The sequence below is a fragment of the Rhamphochromis longiceps genome, linkage group LG11 (assembly GCF_057381845.1).
Source record: "Rhamphochromis longiceps isolate RC_006_pf linkage group LG11, R_longiceps_female_GT1.1, whole genome shotgun sequence".
NCBI classification, from domain to species: domain Eukaryota; kingdom Metazoa; phylum Chordata; class Actinopteri; order Cichliformes; family Cichlidae; genus Rhamphochromis; species Rhamphochromis longiceps.
In genome coordinates, this window is record NC_140567.1 from 823,514 (window position 1) to 848,555 (window position 25,042).

Below are 25,042 nucleotides of genomic sequence, written 5' to 3' on the forward strand. Positions count from 1 at the left end.
TAAATATGTTTATATTGTCTATCCTGTAAAATAGTCAGATGTCTATTCATATTAATGTACAGAATTCACCTGCTAGCTGCTACTACTGCACATTCACCCAGTGTATATACTATATGTATGTATATATATATATAATGTTCTTCCTCTACACCCCCCCCCCCAATTTTTGCACATGTCGAGGAGCGTGTCAGGCTACATTTCACTGTGTGTTATACTTGTATAACTATGCATGTGACAAATAAAGAACCTTGAACCTTGAACCTTGAAATAATCTGGCAGTCCGTTCTTATAATGTCTTGTCTGAAATCATTGATGTTGGCTAAATAAATACAATGCAAAATAAAATTCAGTTGCAGAGCCCTCGTTAAATCACGAATTAACTATGAGTAACTAGTTTTTCAAGGGTTAGGGTTCAGTTTCACCAGCCACATCAAGACCAGGATATCCGTGTGACTAGTGACTCAAGAAACTGGTCTGATAAAGTGAAGTAGGCTAAAAGAGCTCAAAGAGCATCATATTATGCCATGAACTGCATAAATTCAAGAATCAATGAGAAACAAACTCACTGGCATTACTGGTCTGGAAAGGACTAAGAGGACTCTAATGAACCCCAATAAGGGCCATTATTCATAAATGGAGAAAACTTGGAACAGTGGCTGTCCTGCCACAGTTACTCAAAGAACGTGTCAACAGCTTATCCAGGAAATCACAAAGGAACCCAGAACATCTAAAGAACCTTTAATGTGTTACTGGTCATTGAGTTTATGAGTCACCTGGGCAAAACTGGTGGGAGAGTTCCAAGGTGAAAGTCACTGCTGACCAAAAAGATCAGCACCTTTTCCAAAAAGCATCTTGATTATCCTCCAGACTTTTGAAGGTTTGCATTACAGTATTTTACACACTATAAGGCGCACTTAAAATCCTTTAATTTTCTCAAATATCGACAGTGCGCCTTATAATCCGGTGCTCCTTATGTATGAATTCTGGTTGTGCTCACTGACCTCGAACCGATTTTATGTGCTACACGGCGCTCAAACATCTGTCAAAAATGTTTTAGTGCGACTTTGCTAAGCTATGAAGCCGCACCGCCTGATGGATTGTTGGAGCATTACTGCTGCTGTAGTCAGGAGCCTCGCGGAGGAATCTGGGTCCCAAACTCCGTCTTCTTCAGGTCCCAAAGTCAAACGAACACTGAGAGTTAAAAACTGTCTAAATTCTTTCATCTTTAATAAAACAATCAGCATTGCTGCTTTACCAGGTGTAACAATTAAGTTTAACATCCAGGCATCCATGAAAACAGGATTTATTAAATTTAATGGAGTTAGAAGTTAGCAGGAAGTTAGCTCGCTAGTTTCCACCTAAACATGATATAGCATGTTCTGACTGAGAGATTTCTGAAAACATTAAGACGTACAGCTCTGCTGTCACTTCAACATAAATGAACAGTGATGCCAACTCCTAAGTAAGGAAAATCGCTATTGGCTGCACGAAAAGTTGCTAGAAGTCGCTAAATGATGTCGTCGCCTAACTGGTCATGCTAATGTAATTGTAACAGATGCTGTAGGAGAAAGAAATAACATTGTGGGAGACATAAAGTGAGTAAAAAAACACCCTAAAAACATTTAGAATATATTTAGAACTACAAATTAAATTTCTTTTAGCAATTATTGTATTTTTGATGTCACAGTTCTAACCCTCCTCCTTGATCTGGACTTGGGACCAGCAAAAGTGACGCGAAATAGACACTCTGGTGGAGTTACTGTTTTTGGTGTGTGTCTTTTTAAGTAGTTTTAAACCTTGTGATACATAAAAAGTAACAGTAAAAGAAGAACATTTTTAACCATAAACAATCGAAATGGACATAGTAAGCCTCACCAGACAGCTTCAGTCGAAATCTGATGTACAAGATGGACTTAAGGCTCTGCAAGGACCTCTGCTTTCTAAGTTTGCAATGATGGGAATGATGTATTTTAGTGCATTTACCACTGCTCCCACCCTGCTTCACAGTCGGGGGGTGGGCAGCGGCTTCGCTGATGCGCGATTCATTTGCAGTTTGTATGCGTATTCATATGCGTGTACGCATATCTCCTGCTCTGACATCTGCTAGGGGGGACTGCTGTATGAGGACTACCTGCCGCCTGTGAGCGCTTTGGTATGGGCGAGGTGCCCACAGCAGCACCTAAGAGCGATACGTGCTTTCACGTCAAAAAGTCGTCATAAGTCTCCAATAAAAGTTGCCAGATTTGTCGCTACTCGCTTTTTAGAAAAAAAGTCGATGATGGGGTCTGAAAACTAGCTAAATATAGCGACAAAGTCGCTAAGTTGCCAACACTTCAGATAAAGACAGAAAACTAAAAGCAGTGATGTTTGTAGGGTTACTGAAGTTGGGCTAGCTGGTATATAATGATGTGCTACGTGATCTCTAGCGACACAGCTATGTTAGCATAATATAAACACAGTGAAGCTGGAGGATGAACGCTAACTTTTTTCCACTTGATAAAAGTTAACATGAGGGTTCCCGATGGTTAGGGACAAATGCAATCGCATGGCAGGATGCTGTAAACAGACCAAACTTCAGTCAGGAGAACAACTGAGATAATCCATCCACAATACGAGGTTAGTCATTAACAGAGATGGGCAGTAACGCGTTACTTTTTTCAAGTAACGAGTAAAGTAAGGGATTACTATTGCAAATTAATTAGATTGCCGTTACTTTCCCGTAGGAACGCTGCGTTACTGTGTTACTAAAACCGTGATTTTTTGTGAGAATGTCTCACGATAGTGACGTAAGCAAGTGCGCCGTTAGTGACAACAGCTGTGTGCAGATCAACAATGGATCACATATCGATTGTGGGAGAGAGTATGAGCGTGCAGTGTTTAAAGCGTGGAAGTACTGATTCCATAAAAAGTGACAAAAACATTAGCGTCCATCGTGCGTGGGAAGAAAACTTGTTTTTACAGCGAAAAAAACCCCTAAACTTCCAAACAAGCACCGAGTAGCTACGACGTAATGGGAAACTCACAGAGAAACTCGCGGATTCTGCAACTGACTGCGGCACACCTGCACCAGGGTAAACCTCCGCCTGCCCCACTCCTGCTTTACAGGTGAAAATAGAGCAACAGGACCGCTGATTCTTTGACTTTATTTATTTTCTGCTGTGTTTTACTTGCATCTATTGAAAGACTGAGTGTAAACACAAAAACAAATTATTTTATGTGCTGGAATGTGCAGAAAATAGGTTTAAATGTTAAACTAATTTATTCAAGTCAGAGAATGTTGCATATAATTAAATGTTTGCTTGATGCATAAAGTTAAAAGATTAAAATTAATAAAACAAGTTTAAAAAAAGAGACTTTTCCATTTGATTACATTTTGTATGATGGATTATGCAGAAAAAGTAGAATTGGGCTGAAAGATCTATCACTTTATCACCTCTTCAGGTTGTGAATCGTGTTTTTAAAAAATAACTAAGTAACTAAGTAACTAAGTAATTAATTACTTTTGAAAATAAGTAATCAGTAAAGTAACGGGATTACTTTTTTGGGGAAGTAATCAGTAATTAGTTACTGATTACATTTTTTCAAGTAACTTGACCAACACTGGTCATTAATATACTGCAACAACATGGGAATAGAGCAGCTGCAGAGGATTCAACATTAATGAATCAATGGTACAGAAGTGGAGGAAGCAAGAAGAATGAGTTGAATAAAGTTTGACTTACCTGACTGTTTTGTTTCGCTTAATGTGCCTTATGGTCGAAAAATATGGTAATCAAATCTGATTAACACATTAAGAAAAACCCTCATACCAACAATCAAACATGGTGGTAGTAGTGTTATGGTCTGAGGCTGCTTTACTGCTTCAAGTCCTGGATGACTTGCCATAATTGATGGAACCATTGATTTTGTAAACCTACATGAGTTTGCATGTAGTCATCCTAAGTTAGATAGATCAAACCTCAGGATGGTTGGTTTTGCTGATGAAAGAACAAAGGGGATTTCAGATATTTTTACATTTATTTGCATTTACTCCATTTGTTACAATGTAATTTAGAATTTGTCTTATCTTGTACACTGTTATCCATCATGGGATAATCCCGACAACCCTCTGCACCAGTCAGGCGACAAGCAGGCAGACTGATTCAGCTCTGCTGCCATACGGGCAGATACAGGACATCTTTCCTACCTCATGTGATATCTCCGTACAGTGTAAACACACATGTCCAGACCAGAATCATCTGTGCTGTCATTTTTGTATTTGGGATGCCAGCTGATTTTTATTTATTTATTTACTGCACTGAGTAAGCAGGCATTTTACTCATTACATTAACTGCTGTAGCAAATATGAGAAGAATTCCCCAAAATAATATATCACATTTCTCATCTCATCTTATTTACTCGTGGCTTCAGTAATATTGCACACAGTGGGTTTATCTGTTTATGGAGAATGATTTAATACTGACGGTAAAGTTGGACAGTAACACTGTCAGTGGCTTCAGTGTTATTTGAGTTTACATCAAACTTCAGCCAGTGTTCAGTTTGCTGGTGTTTTGAGAAACATTCTGCCTGCAGAGCACCGAGGGGAGAAACCAGTGTTTCCAAGGGAGAGTTTTCTGTTGGCCTGCTGACAAAGTCAGCGAGCAAAATCAAATCATGGCTGTGATTCTTATGTAGAAGTAGTTACTTAGTGCATCGTTTTAGACTTTGTTGCCATTTTCACTGTCTTCATGTTTGGCATGTGATTATGGGCCAACCAATTAAACTCACTGCAGACATGAGAAATGAGAAGAAAGGAAATCAATAACATCTCCAGTTTATTTCTACTCTGCTCTATTTTGGTCTCCCATCAAAAATGGCTAAACACACACACACACACACACACACACACAGACGCGCGCGCACACACACACACACACACACACACACACAGACGCGCGCACACACACACACACACACGCTCACACACACACAGACGCACACACACTCACACACAGACACTCACACACACACAAACACACAGACACTCACACACACACAAACACACACACACACACACAGACGCTCACACACACACACACACACGCGCACACACACACACGCGCGCACACACACACACACACAGACGCTCACACACACACAGACACTCACACACTCACACACACACACACACACACACAGACGCTCACACACACACACACACACACACACACACACACAGACGCTCACACACACACACACACACACACACACACACACACACACACACACACAGACGCTCACACACACACACACACACACACACACAGACGCTCACACACACACAGACACTCACACACTCACACACACACACACACAGACGCTCACACACTCACACACACACACACACAGACACTCACACACTCACACACACACACACACAGACGCTCACACACACACACACACACACACACACACACACAGACGCTCACACACACACAGACACTCACACACTCACACACACACACACACACACACAGACGCTCACACACACACACACACACACACACACACACACACACACACACACACACACAGACACTCACACACACACACACACACACAGACACTCACAGATGCACACACACACACACACACACACACACACACACACACACACACACACACAGACACTCACACACACACAGTGAGGAGCTGGACTGTTAGCTAACAGGAAGCTGGTATCAGGGCAGTGAGCGAGTGCATATTGATGTCTGCAGTATTGATTGAAGACCTGCAGGTTTGTCTTCTTTTATCCAGCTCGCCTTCTTCCTGTCCAGCAGATTTTATAGAGCGTCCTGTCCACGCCTGGCTGCACGTTACGAGAGGTGTGGAGGAAAAAACACACAACGTCTTTGTCGACACAGAGAGGAGAGAGCCTGGGCCAAACATTCATTTCCGTGACAAACCTGTCTTTGCCTCCATCCATTTAACATTTAAAGTAGCACAATGTACTTGAGTTTTGGGCTTTCTTAGCGTCTGTGCTCCCAACACAAGGACATCTATTTATTTTGAGTAAGCAACAGTGGCGCACATCTTCACCTCTCTGTACTTCTTCATTACTCATATAGTTAAATAAATATCTACTGCACCACCCAAAACGATTTACTATGAGCTGACAGTGATGGGTGGTGGAGGACTTTTTCAAAGCATCCCCTTTGGAAGCTAAAAAACCACTATATTATAATATTATAGGAAAATTGTGAATAAGGTGTCAAAAATAAACATAATTATTCTGCAGCTCAAATTTATCACTGAATATGTTTTAGGCTGTGCTCATTTCACATACTTTTTATTCTGTGCCACATAGCCTCTGCTACAGGCTGCCTGCCTGTGAAGTATATAGTGTGTGATTAGACTGAGCTCCATGTGCACCATGACTGTCTGGTACACGAGCAGAAATGTCAACAATAATAAAAATCTTACGATCTTCCTTAAAAAATGTTCAATCCACATTAATTTGTCAGTTCTGTGCAAAGCAAAGCAGAAGTGCTGGTGTTCTTTTTGAATGTTCGGCAGCATTTTGCCCTGTTGCTGTAATTTTCAGGACTCCAGAACTACTCCATCATGAAGTAGTTTGTGGCTCTGTGGGCTGGAGGCCTCTGGATTTTTGAAGCCTTATATAACACTGCCATTCAGCATTAAGTGGCACTTATTCAGATTAGTGCAGTGCTCAGCTGAATCACCTGTTTTCACAACAGTTGTACCCACAGAGTGGAAAGCATCGGGCCTTTGCCAAACACACGTTGCTTTATCTGGTGATTTGTGATTTAGATTAGCTCTGATCTTAATGACCATGAAAAATCCTTTTAGTGTTTGTGTGGAAGTGTGTTAGGAGTGAAGTGTTTTGCAATGCCAATTAAGTGTGTAATGTTAATATATGTTCATCAAAGTATTCACTCGAAGTAGGCTACTGCCAGCTGAATCCTTTACATCTCCATAAGCCATGGAGATGTAAAGGCATTTTGTATTATGAAAGTCTGACATTTCAGCCTAAAATAAAGCCGATGTGCAGATGCCTTAAACCTCCTCAGCAGGGGGCGACTCATCCAACTGTCAGAAGTCAGTTTGCACAGGAAATAGCCCTGTGCAAACTGAAATGTGACTTCAGTAGAGGTTGTGGGCTCTGATAAAGCAGGGCTGTCCTCACTAGCCTGTATCTGTGCTCGGGCCTATCAAGCCTGCTTTCACCATGGCTGACAGCAGTAAAACTGCTCAGCTTGAGGCTTCTTAATAGGACGTTATTAACAAACGGGTAATGTCACCACAGACTCTACGATCATCTGCTCAGTTTCATACTGAGTCCTTATTTCCTCTGCTCTTTACAGCCATCCATTCACTCCACTGCCTCTCTCACACAGAGTAATTATACTGAACTAAACACAGTTTTAGACAATTGTCTGACATGTTTCCAGTTCCTCTCAGACTCGTCCAGTTACTGATGCTGAGGACAGGTTCAGCCCCTCCTTCTTTGTGCTTCAGTCCTTGAGATGAAGCCTGTTGCAGACCCTGCAGGGAGCCTTCAGCTGTGCTAAGAGACATGAAGAGTCTAAAGTCTGAATTCACCTGCCATTAATCTGTGTAAAAAGCTCACATGGAAATTTAGCAGTTTCAAAATGTCCCCAGAGTGATGCACCGTCTGTTTAACAGTAAGAAGACGTGAAACATGAGCAACAGTGACGGGTCTGCTGCAGCATCGCCCGTGTGGATGCTGCAGCATCGCCCGTGTGGATGCTGAGGTAAAGACAAAACGATGAGTATAACAATGACCAGTAACACATTAAGCATTAGTACGGTATTAGTTTAGAAATATTTATACAGCATGTATTTTCTTAATACATATAGTTATTCATGATTAATAAACTGACATGTTTATTGTATCATTGCTTTATGAAGCAGTTGGAGCTTAAATAAGCCTTAAAATGGGATGTTTCACTGTGGACGTGCTGAGGGTCCAGCTTCAGCTCCAACATGCTGCTGAATAAATCAGGATGCGGTGCTGAAAGAAACACTGGGTGGTTTCCTCCTTCAGCACAAATATTCATTGTGTTCATTTTCTATAATAATAATAAAATAGTGATAATATGTAGTATGCTAAACATGAGTACTGGATGTCTGAATTTAAAATAATAACCTAATTTTTTTTTCAAAACAACAACGTTTCCAAACATCTGCACGAACACAGTGTTACAGATGCATTTTGACATTTCTGGGTTTTTTGTTTGTTTTTCATTATGGCCATTAAATCAATCAATCAATCAATCAATCAATCAATCAATCAATCAATCAATCTATCTATCTATCTATCTATCTATCTATCTATCTATCTATCTATCTATCTATCTATCTATCTATCTATCTATCTATCTATCTATCTTTCTTTCTTTCTTTCTTTCTTTCTTTCTTTCTTTCTTTCTTTCTTTCTTTCTTTATTCAATGCAGTACAGGCTGGGATTTCACGATTTCATGGAGATGCCACTGATGTGGGATTCTCCCACTGAGCATGGAGAACCACATCTTGACCTGATCACCTCGTTACCCCTAGGAGCTCTGAGTTTTCATTTGTCTTTCATTGCACATGACCGACTGTTTGGTTTAATTCAGCAGCTCTTTGGGACTGAGCCTGACTGCACACTGTCTGACTAAAGTTAGGTAATGGACTACAAACCAGAGGAAAGACAACCTATCATATTATATTTTAAATATGAAGCTTCAGTCCGGCTGGTGGATCTGATTCTGGTTCACTCTCTCTTACAAGCGCAGACTGTGGTCCTACAAACCCAGCGTGGGTTATGTTTGCATGTGATGATAAATATTTGTATCTCCTGTCTCACTTTGGCTTTGTTTGTGTCATTTCTCATGGCGTCACTCATGCCGCCGACGTCTTCAGTGTCAGCTGCCTGCAGCTTTCCAACCTTATAAAAAGTCTTTCTTGCACTGAAAACACTGAATGAACAGATTCGATGTTCTGGGGAGGTGAAATAGCCTCACTTTACAGATACTTTGTTAATCATTCATTTACGCTTCATAAATGACATGATGAATATGTTGCATGTTGTTAATCAAGAATTTAAATTATATCTGTATTTATAAATTACATACGAAGAACTTATTAATAACTTAATGATGCTTAATAGTGTCAGACGTTTTAAATGATGTGGTGGCGCATGAGTTTAAACATTTTATTGATTTTTCAACATATTTGTCTTTTTGATTACAGTTTTAATAAAAGTCTTCTTTGTGTTTGTTCTACTACTTCGATTATACTGTGTTGGTTTATACAGACGTGATTCTGGATGTATTATTGCAGGGTCTACCTTACAATATAAAGCACCTTGAGGCGACTGTTGTGATTTGATGCTGTATAAATAAAATTGAATTGATTCCTTAATACTCCTCAGGGTTCAAGGAACCTCTTACACTGCTGCCTCTCAGAAGCTTCAAGCTGATGTTAGTCACGAGCTATTTGCAAAACAATCTGCAAACTATGCAGATAATTTCATGAACTGAGTTGGTAAAAGTGTCTAAGAGATGCTTAACCATAGGATAGTGAACATGTAGCATGGAGCATGTTTGGTGTGGGATTGTAATTAGAATGATAATGCATTATTAGAGTGACACAGCCCGTTGTATGGGCGCGACTTTGAAAGAAAGGAGTTAACTGGGGGGCGTGTTTAGACGCTCACTGAGACCTCAGCTCTCATTGAGCTGCCTTCTGTGTTGTTCATACTGCTGGGTTATTGGACGGCTAACAGATGCAACTGACAGAACATAGCAATATTCATCTGCTTTATAGTTCACCCTGTGTGTGTTATTAGCACTGATACAAACATTCCACCTAACGTTGACCTGCTGAAATCGTTCTTTAGCTTCAAACAGCAACAGCACCAGGTGAAAGGATGCTAGCTGCATACACAGTTACACATCTTGACATGTGTGTAGCTTCAATGTGTCATTTTGGAAAACAGCCTGCTATATTTTTCATTTTGTTTTCACAACATCTGTTCTTCATACATCCAAAACAACATTACAAGAGCTCAGAGAAGGAACCCTGTTGTATCAGGCGCCACGTTCCTGTAGCTCCTGGAAGGTGGTGTTAGCACAGCCCAGAGATACTGCACTGGGATACGATGTGGTTTATTATGTGACCATCCTGAAACACGCAACGTTTCCACGTTAATGTTTGGTTGTGTATACTACCTCCAGATATTATTCAAGCCACTAAGTAAATCCAAATAAAATAGTTGGAGCTCTGTTTAATTCCTGAATCTCTTTGAGTTCTGATGTTGCTGATTCTTCCCTCAGGCTTTAGAAGAAAACACCAAAGCCATGAGCAGTATTTCTGGGTACTGAGGTTTGACATTTCCCTTTTCTGCAGTGGCTCCACACCTGTGACAAAGGTGCTTTCCTGCTTTTCATCATGGCCAAAGACTCCACTGGCTGCTTGTTTAATGGGGTAACCTGCTAACATTTTCACTGACCTCTGCCGTCTTTAAGCTCGACTTGAGCAGCGTTTTTGAGAGAATGGCATAAAAAACGGTGTTAGACCAGTTAAGGAACAAACAAGCAGTCTGTTAAATAAAGCCGCTTGCAACAACTGTTCTACTCTTCACTCAGTTCACCTTCGTTTAAACAACTTCCATTAATACTAAGTGCATCAGAGATTTTTATTGCTGTTTAGAAGCTGTGAATCTGTTTCCATGTGAAAGTGTTGAAATGTCTCTGAGACTCTGAGTAAAACTGATCCAAAAAAAGAGAAATATTAGAGAACATGTCCTAAAAGATGTGGTGAAGGAGTGTCTCTCTGGAGGACTGGGACACGAAGGAAAAACATGTTTTTAAAATGATAACACTGTAGATATGTAATGAGATGTATTTGGGTGGAAAACAAGGATGTCAAATCTGCCTGTACACAGGTGTTTAAAAGTGTTGGTACTCAAGTTCAAAGTGAATAACTCATCTATTGAGGATGAGGAACATCGTGGTTGGCAGCTAACGCAGCAGGAACAGAAAGAAACTGTAAAGCCAAACTAATCTTTAAATGAGCCCAGATCTCAGGTCAGCTACTAAGCGGAAGGTTGGCGGTTCGATTCCAGGCTCCTCAGGTCTGCATGCCAAATATCTGCAAGACACTGACCCCATTTTGCTCTCCGATGCATCCATCGAGTGTGAATGTGTATGAATGTTAGATACTAAGCACTGCACAACCTAGAAAATGTGCCTGTGTGATTGGGTGAATGAATTAGTCGTATAAAGTGCTCAGATTAAAAGCGCTATATAAGAACCAGTCCATTCACCATATAGCCTTAGTAGCCCTGTGTGTTGTAGGACTGTGTCCTGTCTCGTCCATTAGCTCAGCTGCCACAGATTCCTCCTGAGGAGACGCACACAGCTGGCTTTATTCAGCAATCAGCCCCCCAGCAGTGCAGCAGTGAGTGGGCCCCCCTCCAGCTGCTGTGGTGTGGTCTGCCTGTGTCTTTCTTTGAGTAGCTAATATGTTTAACTTGGTTAGCATCTCCTGGCTTTGTAAAGCTAATGTTTAATTAACATGTAAGCTGTAACAGGCAATTATGACAGGAAATACAGGAAGAGGAATTCAATAGCAGCCTTATTAGCAGGAAACATTTCAGTCTTACTCATATTTAGCTTCTATCCAAATATTTGGCCAAATGACTGAAGAACATCTGGGACAGAATTACATAAATATATGAAGAAGATTTTGACCATGGAGAGAAACGCTGGGTCTGATCCCAGTCTGAACGATGCCTGAAACCTGTGATTTGGCCTGCAGGGCTACAGCTAGAGGCGCAGCTGCTGTTACGAATGATAGTGAGCTCAGCCCTGTAGAATAAATACTCATTTATTTATTAATATTATGAATTACTGTGTCTGACACAGGCCTGTGGGGAATAATACAGTAACTTAATCCAAACCAGCATTAAAACCCAGTTTGTCTAAAGAGTCAAATAAGTAACTCAACTGCCGTCTGTCAAAGAAATCAAAGTTTAATGAGTGTCTGTGCTGGCAGTGATGTAAACAGTGTTACGACAGTAGGAGAAGGACTGCTTTCAAAATAAATGTAGTTTGATCTGGATATGATGGAAGGAAGGAGTGCACACACAGTCCACATTAAACAGGCTAATCTGGTAACAGGACAGCAGGTTAATGATTAAGAAACGTGTCTAACAATAAGGGAGGGAAAATTCAGCCCTTTTAGACGTTTTCCTTTCAGACAGTGAGACAGGTCTCTGCTGCGTTTCCACCAGTAACAGTCATTCCTAAACGTTTAGAAATTCTCAACGTCTTGTGTAATTCCAGTCCCAGCCTTTTGCCCACATTCAAAACCATCCATGTCTTTTGTAAGCTGAAGTAGATGAGTGTGCAGACCATGAAGCCTCCGAGCACCACAGACCCTGGTACTTAAAATGATTTAGACAATGTTGTTTTGTTGGCTATTAAATATTTAAAAGAATTAAATCCTTCGCTCCGGCTCCCCCTGCTTCATCCTTCCTTATCACACGCTCTTTGTTTTCTTGCCTTCCCTCTGTTGTATTCTGTCAGAAACCCAAAGCTCCTCTGCTAACGGGCTGCTTTAACTCAACAAGAACAAAGAGCCACAGTCCTGTCTGCTCTGTGTCACACGTCTGGTGTCGATTATTTATATCTCATCTATTTATAATCTTCTCTCTGTCCTACATATGTCTTTGACAGCTCTCCTGGGACGTCTTCGTCTCCAAAAAGCCTGCTTCTTTATCTTCCTTCACATAAGGTCAAAGAATACAGCAGCAGCAGGAAAACAGATCTTCAGATTTTCTCCGTCTTCAATAGAAAACCAACAAAAGTAATCCTAATAGTCAGTTCTGATAACTGTGGGACTGCCAGCTGCAATTTCGATATTAATGTCTTCTTTCGAGCACTTTATTGTGTGAATTATTTGAGGAGAAAAAAGTATGAAGTCAGTTTTGGAACAAGGCTTAACGGCACATAATGTGGGACGAGAAGCACTGTGAAAACTTTTTAGATGCCCTGTGTATGTTTCCTGAGCAGCATCTTATTAAACTGCAGCGCTCACGAGCATTTAACCCACGAACGAAATGTTTTAACTTTGTTTGAACTGCAGGTTTCCGAGGTTTGGAAGTTATTACTGGTACTTATTTAATTACTTTGCTAAAGCAAACACGTGTCCATAGAGGCACTATTAAAAATAGATGACTTTCTGACAGCTGACGGTCTTTACAGCACGCTCACTGGTTCGATTGCAGCCGACCATCAACAGCACCCAGTCTGCTCGCTGTGGTTTTACACCTTTGCCACACTGATCACAGCCAATGGGACAAAGAACTGAAACCTGAACTAACACGATCGTTAACGGATCAGCTTTGTGAAGCAATCCTAACAACATCCCACCAACACAGTGTGACTGTTTACACACTAAAATATAATCACGCGTAACAAAAGTCATCAGTTGTGTCAGAACTCACTTCAGGCTTATTCAGAACAAGGAGGAGGGGCTATAGAGGGAGGGGGTTGGCTGTAGGATGCTCTTAGTGTGGCGCCTCGATTCAGCCAGTGTGGACTCTTTATTCTCCTCATGGACTGATTGCCTGTTGTTGAGCACACGCTCCCGACAGCCCCCCACCCCCCACCTACTCCCTGACGAAGCTCCTCCCTCTCTGTGGCGCCGTGGCTGGCTGTGGTTGTACTACCTGTAGATATTCATGCCACATTTTTCTCACACTTTGCTATTCGAGGAACTTGCATCGAACAGACCAAGTGAGAAATATTTCCACTATATTCCCACCGTTAGCATTCACACCATGTTGTGTGTTTCCACAGCTTTGCACACGTTCTGTTTGGGAAGTGTGAGCACATGCTATCAACGTGCTAATCTGGCTATTAGGAGAGAGAGTGTGTATTTGAGTACACACCCTGCTGCATGTACTGAGCATGCCGATGAAAGTGGAAGTGGCTGGATCCATGCGGGGGAGTAATGGAAGCAGAGTTGTGTTAGTTGGAGTGTGCACGGTGAAACTGGACCTCAGCAGGTGTTGTTGGTAACTCATGTGGGAGGCAGAGCTGGTCCTGGGCCTGTGCCACGCTCAGGCTACACCACGCTGAGTGGGAGGTTCATGTCATCGTGACTGATGGACTCAGAGTTCTTGCATGTCTGAGTTTCCGCCTTGTTATCTACATGTAGATAAATATTTTATGCAAATGCATTTTGTGACAATCTAATGCATAAATGTCAGAAATGAAAGGAATCAAGACGCTGAGGGAGTCAGTGCAAACACACTGTCAGCCTCTTTGTTGTGCTGTAGCCACGACTAACACTCGCTTCCAAAGTTGTGCCTCCATGTTGGAGCCATTATCACATCAGTAATGGTGATGGTGGCATAGATATGACACACATTTGCAACAACAAGCATTATTAATGTCCTTTCAGTTTGAGTGATCCATTGCATATGAAAGTATTCACAGGGCTTCACTTGCTCCACATTTTGTCATCTGTCATTTATTTAAAAAATTAATAAATAAAAACGAAATATATTTATAATGTTCATGCGTATTCACAAGCTTTGTCATGAAACTCCAAATGAAGCTCAGGTGTATCCTTTTCCCACTGATCATGTTTCTATAACTCGGCTGGTAAATTTAGTTTAGTGGAAATAATCTAGAAAGGCTAAAAGCCGTGTATATAAGATCCCACGGTGGGCAGTGCTTGCACAGACTGCGCTGTCCAAGGACTTGCTGTGAGTCCCACTGAGCCACTGAGCAGCTTCGATCATTTGTAAAGGGAGACGTGTGGAACCACCGGGATAGAAAGGGTTTAGTTAGGGAGGTGACCAAGAACTAACTGTTACTCTGACAGCACCTCCCAGAAGAACAACCATTTCTGTAGCCCTCCACCAATGTGCTCTTTCATCTGCAGTTGACAGACTGATGACATTAAAGGAGATCATCATAGTAAAGATATCGTATTAAACTGCAGTACTGATGAGGGCTTACCCCACACATGAAATGCTTTAACTTTGTTTAAAGTCTCCTCTTTTTAAGGACTAGAGGTTTAAAATGTATTCACTCAAAAATGAAGGGAACATTCATTTAGTCCATGAACACAATAACAGTCATTTCAAAGATAACAGCTGTAGTGCAGTAATTATGAAGCAGCTCAAAGCACTGGTTGTTTTTAAAGCTGGTATTTTGTATAGAGCTTCATTACAATGTCCATCAATGCACTATTAAACGTTTAAATGAAATGCGTCATGCTTACATTAAATGACAGATTCAGGCTGTCTTAGCCTCTGTAAAATCATCTTTGATTGTTACATCATACATGTGGCTTCTGAATTGATAACCTGTCTTTCAGCAGCTATTCAGTTTATATACATATATTATAAAAATCATTTTGTAATATTTTTAAATCAGTGTTTATAAAAGTATATTGTGGAGGAAGAGACAGGTCTGTTGTAACTGTTGAAACGCTGCGAGTGGATGAAATGATTTAAAGAGATGAATTAGTGTTGATTTCAGGGAAGGGTGAAACTCAAACTGTCGCATGCACAGTACAGCATGTAGTGAAACGCTGCAGACACATGCGGGTGTGACTTAAATTCTGCAGGTTTTCAGCTCCGATCGTGATTGGAGATAAATATCTGGTACGATGTCCTGGTGAACCGGCTCTGTGACATGGCTCACCAAACTACCACCTCCATTATTTTGAATTTCTAGAAATAATTAATTGCAAACAGCTAAACATGTGCAACACATCAAAATCTACTGGAGCATTTGCACGTATCCCCCAGCTGGCAGCTGGCTCTGTGTCCCAGCAACTACGGTCAGAGACACAAGTTCCCGCAAATGGGGAACAATTTCCTCCAAATGCATGGTAATGTGTGAAATAAATAAGCTACATTATGCATAAAAGGAAAAATGATTACAACTTTTAAAAGGCGTTATGAATATTTATGAAGTGTTTCTGTCTCTGCTTGTTTCTCTGCCTCTTTGGAGTCAGGAGCCACTAATAAAAAAGCCCATGTTCCCAGCATTTTAACATGGTGCCAAATTGGACATTAATGCTTTTAATGTTCTGGCTTTAGATGAAAAATATTACCTTTGATTGCTGATTGACTTATTTCTGGGCTTTTATGCCTTTTATATGTGTGCTTGACTGCAAATGTGAGCCTTTCATGTTTAAAAGGAGCCTGGAGGCACACGGCTGTGTAGGGCAGCTTTCCTCTCCCCATAGCTGGGCTGTCAGGGTTAGTTAAAGGCAGAGGGTCCAATGTTCTCGTGGCTTTAAGGATGGCACAGAGATGAAAAGAGAGACGTAGCTCATCCAACCATCCAAAGGGATTTTCCCTTCAAGCACCTCATCACAATCTCTCCAAATGAAACCATTATCTCAACATTCCTGCCGGAGGCACTCGCTCTCTTTTACTCATTTTTTCACCCCCCACTCCCACACACACACAAAAGGGTCCTTCTCCCTTTTCCCTCCTTTTAGAGCTGTATTTTGGAGATGTGAAGAGAAGATGAAAGATGGAAGGTGACAGGTGCTGTGAGATAGCGGATTGTGGGAATGAGGAAGAGGTGGGGCAACGGGGGGAAGAAGTGGATGTTTGAGGGGAGGAAGAACCAGCAGGGACAAAAGTGTCAGAGATGGAGGAGATGTTCGCTAGAGAGTGTGCGTGACGGGGATCACTCCTAATTCTTCCAGGGAAAGCTCAGATTTGGTTTGCTTGTCATAACAGATGCTTCAGTCTGCCCAAAGGGAAAGCTGCTCTCCACCTGCAATGACTCATTTGGAAATTCCTCTTCATGTATTATTTGACCATTATTTGCCTTCACACACGCACAGACACTCCTACGGGCGTCCTACAGAAGGAGAGAGTTAAAAACTGAGGGGGAAAATAGGAAGCAAGATGAGAGGGGACAGTGTTCATAGCTGTAACTTTGAATAATGGCATGGCTTCAGGACCGACATAAATCACCTGTAGTTGATAACATTATGTGTCGTCATGCAGGAGCCTGGTGCTGGGAACTCAGGGGACAAGCAATGAAATAAGAATTTAATTATGTTCATCACTGCAATGATATGAGTTCAAAGAAAGATTTGAAACCTTTTGACAGACAAAGATGGGGTGAGCAAAGCTAAAGGTGATGATGGGGGATTTTTTAAAGAAAGGAGTGAAAGGCATTAACAATGTTCAGCTGTGACTGTTTTGAAATGAAAAAATGTTGAGAAATTATTCATATGTAGTTGTGCTAAAGGCCATGGAGAAAAGCAGATGTGAGATGCTGGAGACTGATTTACAACCTATTTAGTGATGATTTAGTGATCATCAAAGAAGTCCTGCCATTAATTAATGCTTCGATCTTAAATATGATCAACCTATCTCTAATGATCGGCTATGTACCACAGGCCTTCAAGCTGGCTGTAGTTAAACCTTTACTCAAAAAGCATCTCTAGACCCAGCAGTCTTAGCTAATTATAGGCCAATCTCCAACCTTCCTTTATATCAAACATCCTTGAAAGAGTAGTTGTCAAACAGCTAACAGATCATCTGCAGAGGTTTATTTGAAGAGTTTCAGTCAGGTTTCAGAGCTCATCACAGCACAGAAACAGCTTTAGTGAAGGTTACAAATGATCTTCTTATGGCCTCTGACAGTGGACTCATCTCTGTGCTTGTCCTGCTAGACCTCAGTGCAGCGTTCGATACTGTCGACCATAATATCCTATTAGAGCGATTAGAACATGCTGTAGGTATTACAGGTACTGTGCTGCAGTGGTTTGTATCATATCTATCTAATAGACTCCAGTTTGTGCATGTAAATGGAGAGTCCTCTTCACACACTGAGGTTAATTATGGAGTTCCACAGGGTTCAGTGCTAGGACCAATTCTGTTTACATCATACATGCTTCCCTTAGGCAGCATCATTAGAAGACATAGCATACATTTACACTGCTATGCAGATGACACCCAGCTCTATCTGTCCATGAAGCCAGATAACACACACCAATGAGTTAAACTGCAGGAATGTCTTAAAGACATAAAGACCTGGATGGCCGCTAACTTTCTGCTTCTTAATTCAGATCAAACTGAGGTTATTGTACTCGGCCCTGAAAAGCTTAGAAATATGGTATCTAACCAGATCCTTACTCTGGATGGCATTACCTTGGCCTCCAGTAACGCTGTGAGGAACCTTGGAGTCATTTTGACCAGGACATGTCCTTCAACGCACATATTAAACAAATATGTAAGACTGCTTTCTTCCATTTGTGCAACATCTCTAAAGTTAGAAATATCCTGTTGTTAGATTTGTATTGTTGATTGTCATTTATGCTTAGAAATATTTACTTATATATGCTTAGAGTTTTGTAATTAGTTGTAGATTGGTAGAGGTTTTGATCCTTGATAGTCTGCAAACTTTGTGTGTATTAGACAGCACTTTGGGAGCATGAGAGGTCATACCGTGTCTTATTATTTTATGGTAGGATTAACGTAGTTGCGTCTGTTCTAGTCTAAGTGCTCTTTGTTTAGATGAACTGCAGGACTTCCTCACCGTGTTATCTAGGATGAACCATCTAGGGTGAGGGGGAGGCTACCCTCTTCCTGACCAAGGATGTTTGACCCTTTGATCAGCAGTCCACACACACACACACACACACACACACACACACACACACACACACACACACACACACACACACACACACACACACACACACACACACACACACACAGGCAAGGTACTCTTTGTGTATGTAGACGTCATATGTTAATGAACTTATGCATATTCATGTAACCTCAATAAAAGGACAGTGATATGGGAGAACGGACGAGACCAACTGGAGTCAAGCGGTTGTCCGGTTCTCTCCCGTGCACGAGTAACATGAAGAACTTTGCCTATTTGTGTCTTGCTTAGCAGTGTAATTATATTGTCTTAACGTTCCAGCGAATAGGTTCAAGCTACAAACCTAACACCTGTCTCAGAGTGACGCTGAAAAACTAGTTCATGCATTTATTACTTCCAGGCTGGACGACTGTAATTCATTATTATCAGGAAGTCCAAAAAACTCCCTGAAAAGCCTTCAGCTGATCCAAAATGCTGCAGCAAGAGTCCTGACAGGGACTAGAAAGAGAGAGCAGACTGAATTAACTAAAGGCTTTTCAACCTCCCTGAGCCTGGTTCTGCTGGAGGTTTCTTCCTGTTAAAAAGGAGTTTTTCCTTCCCACTGTCGCCAAAGTGTTTGCTCGTAGGGGGTCATATGATTGTTGGGTTTTTCTCTGTATGTATTATTGCAGGGTCTACCTTACAATATAAAGTACCTTGAGGCAACTGTGATTTGGCGCTGTGTAAATACAATTGGATTGAAAGCTGGAGGCGGTGACTGGGGAGAGTCTGGGCTTGTCTGCTTAGGCTGCTGTCCCTGCAGCCTGGTCCAGGATAAGTGGGAGAAAATGGATGGATGGATAGAAAATTGGTGATGTGTTCAATACTTATCATGTTATGATATTCATCACAGTGTGGTGCTCAGTGCTTTTTTAATGCTGTTGTGTGTTAGAGGTGCAGACTGACAGACAAAAACACCCGAACAACCTGGTGAAAAGATCCAGCTCAGTGCTTTTCAGGAGGCTGGACTCACATAAGGAACAGAGAACAGACTGAAAGCTGTGCTGGGCAGAGCGGCAGCAGAGGTAGATGAGTGTGTTGTTAATCTGAACATTGAGGTCCTTTGTCTCCACTGCAACAAGACTTTTTAACTCCAGCTAACCGATTTGTTCTAGTTACTCCAGGTTTTTCTATTCAGTATTAATTACGTTACAACCTTTTGTTGTCTATCCAAACAGAAGGTGTGAAGCACTCACAATTTCATTGTACATGTACAAAGTGCCATTCTATTCTATTCTATTCTATTCTATAGTTAGCTCTCTCACTCTGTAATGCACATCAGCTGTTTTCTTCATTCATACTGTTACGACTTCTCATTGGACTGTGTCAGTGGTGTGAAACGGTGCATCCAGTTTGGCAGTTTGAAGTTGACATGATGTGTTTTCTTCTTGCATTGATGGAGTGACGCCCGTTTCCTCTTCACACATGACCACCCTGTTTGTTTGCAGCCGTGTAAGAAATTACAAACATTTATTTTTACTGTCCTACATTCCTGTCTTTCTTATTAATGGCGTGTTCATCCTCAGTGTGTGTAACATCTGTATGTGGCTCAGGCCTTCTGTCAGCATCACGCTCGTCTGCTTTGAATCACATAAAAAATAACTTATTATTCAACAGCTTATAATCTTAGAATCAATGATAATGAATAGATTTTTAATAATATTATGTGTGAATGTTTCATTCCAGCTTGATATTTATTAATGTAATGATGTGATCTGCTCCATACACTTCTCTTTTCCTTTGCATCACGTCTACATTTCACGATGAATCCTTGAATGCCGGCACCTTTCCCGATCTGCAGTCCGTCACATCTCAGCATCTGTTATTGTCTCCTTGAAGGAAACAGGATTAAGTCTGACCCTGGATGTGTGGCTGGTGATTTGCTAGACAGTAACAGACTTAAGCTAGATTTTTTTAGACTTTTGTTTGTTTGTTTTTGGGTAACACATGAATCTCAGGACTGTGATATCACAGCTCTGTAAAGTCAAACGTGTAGCGGTCTTTTCCGAGCAGATTAAGTATCATGTAAATGTCGTGATGCCTACGGTGTTTTCTTCAAACCCTTTTTTCCATATTTAGTTCGTGTAGTTGATCCAGCGTCCTGGCTGATGACCAAGTGAGTTGGCATGTGAAATGAATGCAAATAAATAACATAACATTGCATTTGCAGGATGATGATGAAGTAGACATATATTCTAAAGAACATGTCGATGTCAGTCCGAGCTGTATTGGTGATGATGTTACTGTAAGGTTTCGTTTGGATTGGCCCCCCGGCATTAAAGTGACCCGGACACTAGAGAGTCTCTGTTCTGTTCTTGCACCATCATTGTGGTTTAGTTGGACGCGTGTCAGGAACTCGTAGATGAGATTGCATTTGCGTCTTTGTCAGCAGCAGAATAAGTAGTAAAATATCTCAGTGCCTAAGCAGGAACTGAACTGTCAGAAAATTCCTTCATGAAGTTTGTGAATGGTTGTAAACAAACAGAATCACAGAGTCATTCAGAAAACTGTCTTTGGTCGCGTCGTTGAACACACCACTCTGTGGCACCATGCACACAGAGATGTTTCACCCACACTTCGGACTAAAATAGACCTGCAGTAGAAACGTGTCAATAAAAGTATGACCAGGCCACGCAGCTCCCAGCAGCAGTGATGATGATGATGTCATAGTTTAATGTTCAAACCATCAACAAAATCCAGCATGAAGTAAAGTCAACTTTCAAGTTAGTTTTGCTACAGTTAAGCTACAGATGTTACATTACGCAGACGAGCTGTTCACCAGTCTCATACCATAAGTGAGGCAGCTGAGGGCTGATAGCTGCAGCAGGAAGTCTAAGTGTTGGCCAGCGGGTGTACTGCATCATATTTCAAGGCTTTTGTGACATTATTTTTTCAGATTTAAAGTCAAATACAATAAATACAATCAAATATTAGCCGGTAAACTGAGGCGCTGACCTGGGGCTGTTATGTTGACACCAGATTATTTCTGGCATTCATCCGCAGCACGGTGGCACAGTGGTTAGCACTGCTGCCCTACAGCAAGGTCCTGAGTTCAATTCCACCACCAGGCCGGGTTCTTTCCGCGTGGAGTATGCGTGGGTTCTCCCACAGACATGCAGTTAGTGGGGTTAGGGTAACTTTGACTTGCCCAGAGGTGTGTCTGTGTTAGCCTTGCAGCAGGGTGTACCTGCTTCTGGGCTCCAGACAAAGATAAGAGGATGGATTGAACACGCGCTCTTTTAAAGACATCATTCAGTTACTCACACACTTAAACATCCAGACTAACAGATGCTGAAATACGTTGACGTGAACATGAAATCTGTCTCATTCAGAAGATACAACACTAAGTATGCAAAGGCTTCAGTTTTTGGTGTATGCGGTTCAACTACTAACACTCCCATCAGCAGCTCATTGTCAGGTCTTCAGGAAATCCTTGTTCATGACTCATATTGATGCGTAAGTAAACTGAGTTTTTATTATAAATCGTTTTTACAGTCTTTCTGTCATACGTATGACTGCATGCACGGACTCATTCAGTCATGCTGATGCAACAATTATGAGATCAAACAATTAAGATTTCCACTGTAGCTGTTGTACGCGACTCAGACATGAGACTCAGAGGTTGCCAGCAAGTTTCCATAATAAAGCTTTAATAAAGCAGGGGCTCACCAGCTAAACATGTCTGACGCCACCAGCTCACCTGCAGTCCTATTCCAGTGTACTCACAGCGTGACCTCCAGAGCCACTCTAGCTGAACAATGCAGGGCTGAGAGATTTGCTTTAAAAGCCAGGCCTGCAGTTTGCTGTGTTATCAGTGCGCTGTCCCTGCGTCCAACACAATCTGAATGATCTTTTTTTTATGACATTATAAATAAATGCACAGCTGAAAGTGCTGCTTTCCCCTGCAGAAAATAGAATTTCTTGCCTTTTGTTTTCTCATTATCTCTAAAGCATGTTGCCTTCCTCTCCACCCATTTCTGTCTGTTCTCACAGGAGGAAAAAGTGAAACGTCTCTATTAAAGGGCCCAGTTTCAATGTCTTCTTTTCCACTTTTAAAAACATTTCCTGTAATAAATAGGTGTTGCCCAGTATTCTGTGAAAAATGAACTGAGCGCATGATGGATGTGAGCAGAATTATTCCAACGATGATATAAGCAGAGGACTTCCTTTTCCTCCTCTCACTTTTGCTCTCTGTGTGCATCCCTGCAGGACAGATTTATAGCATGTGTATGAGAGGGGAAGAATTCACTTTTCACTTTGTATTCTTGCAAATCATCTGTAAAAGAATGGGCTAATGCCAACCATCCATCACGCTGTTCCTGGTCCTTTTTATTTATCAGCTGCATCAAACCTTAATTTCTCTATTATGGACAGTGCTGCTTGTTGCTATATTTATGGTCCAGCTTAAAGCTGTCTTATTAACAGCGCATCAAATCACTGTGTGTATCACGGGTCACTTATACACAACGTATATCTGTAGGGTTGATACGTTACAGACTTCTGGTGACGTTCTTTGTATTAATTCAGGCTCTGTCACAATGAGAGAAAAGCTTTTCTCGTGTTAATGACCAGTAACGCCTACAGTCCTCGTGGATCGAAGCGCTCAGAGGAAACCCTCCTTTCACAGGCAGAGCGACTGCCACAGTGACACGTCTCCACAGACACATCTTCATCCGAGCCGTCAAGATTATTAGTTGTTAGTTAATAAGTTATTAGTTGATCAGAACGAGTAAAAAAAGGCTGTGTCTGCACAGACGCAGTAGTTTCCTACTTAGCTGAATCAGTTACTGAGGCTGCTCCATGTTTCACCGGAGCCCTGACGGATCTCAGACCAGGATCGCTTCACAATGAGAAGAATGTATCAGGCTGTATGTGGGAACAAATTGCCTCAAGGGAGTGGACTTCTGGCCCATCATCTCCCGCGTTTCCCCTTTACGTGAGACGATATCGCACACTTGTCTGAACACAGAAAACCAATGAAAAACAAAGCTGCTCATTAGAAACAGAAGGAAAACTTGTGAGTACTGGTCAGCTGATGTTATCGTTAAACAAACAGGAAACGAGGAAAAGGAGAGAAGATGGGACTTACATCCTGTGCTGTTAGCAGGCTGTATTTTCTTGCAGACTAAGAGCTGCTCCCTTGGATTGACTGGATGCCTAACTCAGCACAGACGCACTTAGCTAACTGTGCATATGGACGAGGTTGGACTGTTAAGCAAAATAAAGCTGTGTTGCCTGCCTGTCCTTTAAACACGACCGCACAGCTTCAGTGTTCCCATTAAATGTGTGAAACTCAATTATTTCCTTTGGTGTACAGATGAGTGAGGCCTGTGTGGTTGTTCGGGTCACAGGTCTGTGGACAGAGGATGAGTTTTTCTGTCCTGGGAAGCCAACACACCACAGCAGATCTTTGCAGATCTATATAATGGATTGCAGCAGGCTGTGCCGTCTGCCTTCCAAGAATCTGCTTCCTCTCATTATGGTTTGCCCATTGACATTTCAAGATGAGAGCAGTTCGCAAAGACTGTGACTGAAGAGAGATGCTGACATTTTGTGTCTGTGCAAGTGCTCGACAATGGTGGAGAAGCACTGACATTTGTGAAAGTGCCGAGCAGAGCATTCCTTAGGTTTTCTATCAGGAGAAAGAGAGGAAAATTACACATCGCACACTTATATCTTTTATAGTAATCTTCGCTCGTAGGATGTCACAGGAAAAGATGAGTGGTAGGGAGAGAAAAACAAAGTGCAGGAAGGTAACAGGATGAGAAAACGGAGCTGAATAAAGGCGAGATGACAGAATAAACACAACCTAGTTGCAATTCTCCAGCGGCTCACTGCGTGAAAACGTCTTCAGTCTTCTCGCTCTGAGGCTCCTGTACTGCTGCAGACAGCTCCCTGAAGTACAGAAAGCCTTCTGCTGTTGATCTTATATAAAAAGGTACAAAGTGTTCAGTACAAACAGGCCGCTGAATAATAATGATACTGTTTAGTGAAAGAAACTCGGTGTCTCTGCAGGGTTTGCACAGGCGCACAGAACATGAATGCAGAGTGAAAAAGAGGATTAATCACATTAAAACCATATAAGACTCTTTTATATTGTAGGAACTCCATCCTACAGTGAAGCGCCCAGGCCTGCCAGTGTGAGCTGGCACTATATAAAATTAAATGAATACAATAAGTTATATATTACATATAATATATATAAAGTTAATTCATCATGCTCCAGTGGCTGGAAGAGTACACCGTTATGACCATTATGATTTAGAAAGAAGTCATCTTGGCCCAAAGCGTTGCATTTAGAGTCCTGTTTTTATGATCACGCTCTCAGCGT

The 25,042-nt window shown here is 41.6% G+C and overlaps 1 protein-coding gene and 1 long non-coding RNA gene across 2 annotated transcripts in view; one reads left to right on the top strand and one right to left on the bottom strand.

Annotated features, from left to right (window-relative positions):
- grik2 (glutamate receptor, ionotropic, kainate 2) overlaps positions 1-25,042 on the top strand; it is a 350,655-nt gene that overhangs the window by 41,737 nt on the left and 283,876 nt on the right. The gene's annotated exons all lie outside the window — the stretch shown is intronic.
- The window catches only part of LOC146658376 (uncharacterized), a 52,209-nt gene continuing 45,852 nt past the window's right edge, over positions 18,686-25,042 (bottom strand). The window contains exon 2 of the long non-coding RNA XR_014913704.1: positions 18,686-19,026. This is a non-coding gene — a long non-coding RNA (uncharacterized LOC146658376). The remainder of the gene's footprint in view (positions 19,027-25,042) is intronic.